This window comes from Theobroma cacao, chromosome 6 (genome assembly GCF_053813885.1).
Source record: "Theobroma cacao isolate CCN51 chromosome 6, ASM5381388v1, whole genome shotgun sequence".
Taxonomy (NCBI): Eukaryota; Viridiplantae; Streptophyta; class Magnoliopsida; order Malvales; family Malvaceae; genus Theobroma; species Theobroma cacao.
This window is the reverse complement of record NC_142644.1, coordinates 6,360,262-6,366,261: the sequence shown is the minus strand read 5'-3', so window position 1 is coordinate 6,366,261 and position 6,000 is coordinate 6,360,262.

Here is a 6,000-nt window from a genome sequence, read left to right as displayed (position 1 = left end):
CAAGCAAAAAACCACCAGCTTCCCGGGGGCAGCAACATCGGCAACCGCATCTGCCATGGCTAGAGACGAAGCAGTGAACAGCACCAAAATTCCTAAGCCGCAGGCGTGAGGGAGGGAGAATCTGCAGATTGACGCCAGGATTTACTGCTGACGCAAGGGGAAGAAGCACTGAACGGAGAAATAGAGAGAGAGGAGCGGCGGCTGACGCAAGGGAAAGAAGCACCGAACGGCAAGATCTTGGATCCCACAGCTGACGGAAAAGGGGGGAGAGCTCGATCTGGGTAGTCGACGAGAAGGTAGAGAGAGAGAGAGAGAGGCGGAGCCGCGGCACCAAATCTGGAAATGATGCAGTGCCAGCGACAGTGAGGATCGGGTGAGAAGGAGGAAAGGAGAGGAATGGTGAGTGAAGAAAGAGGGAGGTTCCAAAGGTTAAAGATGGCACCGTTTTGACTTACCCAAAACCCCTTTTGACTACAAAACGACACCGTTTCGGTGCTGGAGGGAGTGGCTATTTATAACAAGGTAAATTCTTCATTTTTATTATAGATATATTGTCTTGATTTTGTGGTGCTAAGTTTGACGTAAAATTTATATATATATATATATAAAAAAAAGGAAGCTAATTAGTTTCGTTAGAGTATTAATTTAGTTAAAGTATATATGATATTTAGCGGATTGTTTGTTTAAAAAAATATATATATAAATATGGGAAAAGATGAAATGTGGAACATATTTATGAGATTCATAGTCATGGAAATTTATGTAGAGATAATAAGAGTGAAAATAAATTAGAATTAAAATATGATGAAACAAAAATGTGGAAAAATCAAATTAGGTAAAAAGGTAGTTCTATATAAATGGAGAAAGAATAAAATAGGAGAAGATAAAGAACTATTTAATATAGATAAGATAACTGCTCAATTGATGCCGATGATGGGATAATCGATCGGGATGCGAGAAGTCGCAATCCCGAGCTTATGTTCCTTAGGCTCGGAATCCGAATCAAGGCCCCACCAGTATGATGGGAGGGTCTCGTTTTCAAGATTCCGAAATCCTTAATAAATAAAGAGCTTGATTATATAAAGAAAATTACTTGATGAAACTACTTGATAAAAAATAAATAATAAGTAATAAAATAATGATAAAGTGATAACAATTCAAAAATATAATAAATAATTAATTTGTGAAAATACAATATATATGACATTAAATAAGTAAATAAATAAATAAATAATAATAAAAAATGACTAATTTAAAAGTAAGCATTGAGTATTAAGTGGCATAATGAAATGTGAAGATAAAGATAAAAAAATAATAATAAATAAGATCTTAGGCGTTAGGTTTGAATAAAAATCGCTTATGAAAAATATAATAATAATAAAATATAAGAATATATAAAAATAGTACAATAAAAATACATATAATTTCTAAAATAACATAAAATTATAAACAATTTGTCTAACTATATGTGAAAAACAAAGAACTTAAGAACAAAAAATGTAAAGTATAAAAAAAAAATAACAATAATAAATAAGAATAGAAAATATGATAATAAAATATATAATAAAAATAAAAATAATTAATAATAACAAAAAATATAGACAATTGCATTAGCATAGCATATGTATTGCATCATACATATCATTGCATATAGATATTTCTGTTTTCGAGTTTAAGCCCCGATGATGGGATCTTTCGGGGATCCTGCGAAGGCGGGTATTTCTTGAAAATTTCCTTAGGTGGAAAGATGTCCTCGGGTTCCACCAGGATGATGGGAGAGCTTGAGAACCATCTTCAATAAAAGGCTTTTTGCCCGAATTAGGTTCATTATGCACAAGAATATTATTTTTAAAAAGAAAACGTACGATGACCCCGAAGATGGGAATTATTCGTCGAATTTGCGAAGGCGAGTTTCTCGGATAATTCCCTAGGTGAGAGAATATCCCGAGTCCCACCGGTATGATGGGCGGATTCGAAAAAATATCCTCGATAAAAGGTCATTTGTCCGGCATTTTTATCTCACGCCATGCATTTCATCTCGCCACCCATTTACACTCCATTTTAGGTTAAATGGGAGATAAAATAAAAAATAATAATAATTAAGGAAATCTAGTGAAATTAAAAATTAAAGCCCAATAGGATAATCTAAAAATGGTACCATTCATGGAATGGGCGTCCGAGGGGTGCTAATCCTTCCCCGGGCGTAACCGTACTCCCGAACCTAGATCCAGAAAATTGTAGACCGGTTTAAGGTTCTTTTCGGTGGGCTTAAAATTAATTTAAGTTTTCATCAATTAGAATCGAGTCAATAGGTGGCCAATCGCACCTAGTAAAAAAAGATTGGTGGCGACTCCTAGTTTAATTTTTAGTGAGTTTTCACATTTACGTCTAGCGGTTGGGTTCCCGGACCCGCACGTTACGACAGCTGGCGACTCCACTGGGGACCAAAGAGAGTCGAGCCATTAAAAAAAATATATAATAGGTTATCCAAGGCTTTAAATAATCCACTGTTTCCTTAATAATTAATGATTTGTACTGCATATTTTGTTTGGTACACTAGTTTATTTCGCATTTATTACTTTATTGCTTCTAATACTTGCGGGGATTTAGGGTAGAGGGATGTGAGATTGTTACTTTGAACTCATGATTTCCTTCACACACACAGCACATTTTACATTCAAGCATAAACCCTCCACCCGGGTTATGTCCTTTTAAGGAGGGAGTTTAGTAGCTACGCTCTCGTGAGGTGATAACCTCCGCACGGGCTAGTGAAGACTCCCACTCAAATCGAACCTAGTCCGTTTGAAGCCTGTAATGGGTGAGGATCGGGGTGCCTTATTAGTCCGTGTGGACGACAGTGAGGAACGATTTGGGAACCTTAGCTCTGTTTATAAACCCCGCTCAGCATATAGAGTACCGAGAGCAGCTTAACCTTAGAAAAGGCCATACCCATGAGAATATACCTTATAAGTAGGTACACATGAAGGAATTTCTTCCACTCCCTCTATTTTAAATTATGCCTCGAGATAATAAAGTATCGTGGAGTAGACAATAATACCCATGATATTGCTTGTTATTCTCTCATTATTTTTAACATTCCATTATTTCTTTTTACCATACTAACTTAAGTTTATTTTGCTTGTCATGCGCATGTTACATGTTCATTTGCATACATCGTAATTGCATATAGGAGAAATATTGGCTACACAACATTCAACCTAAGAGATCCCAGTTATATCCATGGCATCGTCATCAGCAGGCCCGCTCAACATATACAGAAATGACTATGAGATAGAGTTGCAAATGAGGCAGATTCAACAAGAAAAAGGAGACTGTTTGACCCAAGGACATATCTCAATTTTACCCGAAAGAGTTCACTTGGACCTTCAGCAGAATGACTTTACAGAGATGGTAGGAATTTGGGAACAATGGAGACGTGCTCACCGAGACAATTTTCAGAACAAGTATGGACACATTGCTTGGCTCCTATATGTACCAGTCGATGACCAGATGCTCCGAGCCATTGTCCAGTTTTGGGATCCCTCATATCGTTGCTTTGTCTTTAACAAGGTGGACATGACCCCTACCATAGAAGAGTACTCCTCTCTGCTCCGGATAGACCATATGCAGCCTGACAAGATCTATTGGAGGGCCCAGAAGACGGGACACCGACGAAAGTTGGCCAAGTTGTTAGGAATGACTACGGTAGAAGTGGATCAGCATTTGAAGAAGAAAGGAGACACAGAATGCCTTCCGTGGAGTTTCTTGAACGGATATATTAAAAAACACATGGAGGATGAACAAGGTCTCTTGGCTTTTGCGATGGCAATTTACGGCTTAGTGGTCTTCCCGAAGGTTCTAGGTCATGTGGAGGTGTCAGTCATAGACTTCTTTGATCAGGTGACAAGGAGCATCAACCCGGCCCCATCCATCTTAGCTGAAACCTTCAGATCCTTGAATTTCTGTCGACGCAAAGGTGAGGGACGATTCATCGGATGTGCTCAACTCCTAACCATATGGATCAAAAGCCACTTCGAATGCAAAGAGAGCAAATTTCGAAAGCTTTATCTGTCTGCGAGTTGTCCTATCCTTGAGTTCTGCGAAAGTGAATGGCCCGACTACAAAAGGAAAGAAGAGTGGGTCGCAAGGCTCCGGAGGTTAATGAGCATTGAAGTGACTTGGAGAGCTCCATGGATGCCACGAATGTAAGTAATGTATAAATGTGGGGATAAGCCGTGGGTACCACTGATGGGACCTTGGGGAGCCATCAGCTATGCCCCAATAATGGTGCGAAGACAGTTCGGATCTGAGCAGTTCGTGCCCATGACTCACCAGCTCGACCAGTTAGAGTTTACATATGGAGAGCCAGAGACGCTAAAGAGAATTGAGGAAATTGCTCAGGACTGGAAGAAAACTTGTCGAGTAGATCAGGGAAGGGTTACTGATGAAGTCACCACGGGATATCATACTTGGCATGACCAAAGGGTGAAAAATGTCATACATCCCCTGAAGGATCCATCAAAACATCCCGTAAACCCAGAACCTCAAGACGTCCTGCTGGAGAGTGAGTTAACGAGAAAAAGACTTGAGAAGGAGATGATGAATATGAAGCGAAGACATGAGGATGAGCTAGAAGAAGTGAAGAAAGAGACTGCAAGAAAGGTACGGGTGGCTTTGAAAGAGCGGGATGAGTGGCAAAGCAAGTTTAAGGAAGTAAGCGTGGCAAATTCTTCTCTGTTAGCCAGAATACAAGAACTCCAAAGTGCCAACAACGCTTTGCAGCACGAGGTACAAAGAAAAGGACAAACCATCCAAGAGTTGAAAAATGACTGCGACATGTTGGAAACTGCCATGGAGGGCTATAAGGCACAGTATGAAGCAATAAGGCAAGAATATTTCCAAATGAGGGAAAGAAACAATTCATGCACACAAAGCCTTCAAAGGAAAGAAGCTGAAATGCAATGGATACTGAGACAGATGAGAGAAGTGGCATTTAGAGCTCGAGTAATGGCAGACAAGACCGAGGAACTCAGACGAGAGATCCTTCCCAAGGATGAATTGAGTGAGCGGTTGATCAGTCACCTCAAGATGGTTAGGGACCAATATGACAAAGTCGGTTTTTCTTTTTGATAGTTGTGTATGGTTTTAGATAATGATGTAATTGGATATTTAAGTTTTATGGATGCGGATTTTCTTATGGTAAATGTTGGATGGCCAATATTTTTCCTATTCAAATACATTTCATTTGCATCATAATGCATGATTCAGATAAAAATAATAAATAATAATGCACTCAAATATAAAATTCTAACTTATTCCTTGAACTACAAGAACAAAATTCCAGAAAAACAAATTCTCCACAGATACAATACAAGAGCCCGTTCTAAGATCATGGGGGACGAGCATTCAGAGAGGATGGATAAGATTGAGAATAAGCAAGAAGAAATCATGGGTCAGTTATCAAAAATTTTGGAGTTAATATCTACAGATAAAGGAAAGAAAGCGGCAGGGAGTTCTGGTACACCAGAAGACGTTCAACAGACAGAAACCAATACAGACCCCGTGTATCCACCAGGATTTACACCTCCACCTGCAAGGAACGCTTCTATTCCCATGCCATCCGTGGGTCAATATCCATTTTTTGGGATGCCAATAGGACCACCACCGACTTATGCTCAACAAAGGCCAATTGGAGGGGCAAGTCCTTCAGATCCCATCTCTGTACCTGATTTGGATGATCCGAAGGAACAAGAGAAGCTCAAATGTGGATCCGTTGAATCGAAAGATAATCCCGATACTCATCAAAAATTTGACCTTTTTGAGGAAAGATTGCGCATGGTAGAAGGAATGGGAATGTATTGTTCTATGGATGCAATTGAGCTTTGTCTGGTTCCAGATGTGGTTATACCCCCAAAGTTCAAAGTTCCAGACTTTGAGAAGTATGATGGAACCAAGTGCCCGGTCACACATATCACCATGTATTGTAGAAGGATGGCTGCA